The 1,470-nt window shown below is 41.6% G+C and overlaps 1 long non-coding RNA gene across 1 annotated transcript in view; it reads right to left on the bottom strand.

Moving 5' to 3' along the window:
• Positions 1-585: 585 nt before the first annotated feature.
• LOC106520460 (uncharacterized) overlaps positions 586-1,470 on the bottom strand; it is a 14,083-nt gene continuing 13,198 nt past the window's right edge. The window contains exon 3 of the long non-coding RNA XR_001310559.1: positions 586-994. This is a non-coding gene — a long non-coding RNA (uncharacterized LOC106520460). The remainder of the gene's footprint in view (positions 995-1,470) is intronic.

The raw sequence follows: 1,470 nt of genomic DNA, 5'->3' as shown, positions 1-1,470 counted from the left end.
TAAAATGGCACTAATGGTGAATTGTTTTTAGCTCTTTTAAGTTTCACCTGTTTAAGTATAAGCCCCACTTCACAGTCTGATAGCTCCTGTTAACACTTTAAATTGAATAAGTTGTCTTAAATGTTGTTCTGCAGAGAAGAAATGCTGCTAACTGTCATCAGCAGCCTTGAGGGAAGTGCTTCAGTGCTTTGACCACAGAGACACCGCCTCAGGTCATCATAYGCCAGTCTAACATCTGCATCTCTGTGTCCATCTGTTTGTTCATCCATTCCTCTAAATTTGAATAAATCAATACCTAGGTCCAGCATTCCTTAAAGGACTGTATATATCACCTTTCATGTCAGAGATTGTTTTAGGATGAGAAATGACAAATTTATAACTACTATGGTCAAATCTTGTAAATGATGTTCTGTGCGATCACATGCAGTAATGAGATATTGTGAGATGTGTTAGCACTCAGAGCATGTGTTCATGACTCTCAGCTACTTTTTAAAATTACCTGATTTGTAGCCATTTATGTGTTGACTAGTGAAAGTTGCATTAAGATTCTTTAAGTGGTTCATTAAATATTTTTTAAACAGCAGACATGCACACAGAGACGTGAGCAAMTACATATCTATCACATATCTCACCTTTTGCCTTCGGTGGCCGGTGTTATAAAAAGTGTGCCAGCACTCAGTGATATTTCCATGACATTTGGCATAAAAACTCCAATGCAGTATTGGGTTTATTACAATGTTCTTTGGATGATGCAAATGGTTCTCCAGTGTTATCTTGTAGCCTGGTATGAAGGTCTTCCAAATCAAACCCCCCATTGTGGTGGTGTGATCTCATTTTCTCAGCAGGGAGACAAACTGCTAGTCTCCCTCTGATCCACCTGGCAGGAGGGGAGTTCGGACTGAGACAAGGCAGCYAGCCCAGTGACCTCTGGGTAGAATCTCTAGCTGTGCTGGACCAGCAGTCGGTGTGGGCCAACGAACGGGGGCACGGAAGACTGAAACAAAAAAAGGGGCTGCGATTAGCTGACATGGCTGCTGGGTTTTGCAAGCTGTCTTATTCTCCGGCGTGGGTGGGCAAAGAGGCTAAAACAGGACTGAATCTATTGATCCTGCTGCTGCTGTTATGAGAATGACACACAAGCTATTTTTACAAGAGGGGGAACACACTGCTGGTGAAAGCAATCTGTCCGTGACGTAGTTAAGCTCCTAAACTGTAGATGGACTAAATGGGTAGGAAGAGTAGGCAAAGGTGATGCTGAAAGGGTTTGACATGATGCCTTTTAGCTGAGATAAACTATTTACCTGTCAACAGGAGCATCGTATTTTCCATTCAGGGAGAAAAGTATGCAGCGTCACAGTAGCTATTCATTGTGTTGTGCAGTTATTTTTGTCACATAACACTGCTGTACCTTCTCTATCTATCTGAATGAAAGAGAGATGGTTCAAATGACAAAGACAAGCATATATATAT

This window comes from Austrofundulus limnaeus, unplaced genomic scaffold (assembly GCF_001266775.1).
Source record: "Austrofundulus limnaeus strain Quisiro unplaced genomic scaffold, Austrofundulus_limnaeus-1.0 Scaffold2, whole genome shotgun sequence".
Classification (NCBI taxonomy): domain Eukaryota; kingdom Metazoa; phylum Chordata; class Actinopteri; order Cyprinodontiformes; family Rivulidae; genus Austrofundulus; species Austrofundulus limnaeus.
The sequence above is the reverse complement of the archived record's forward strand: the minus strand, read 5'-3'. Positions and strand labels throughout refer to the sequence as shown.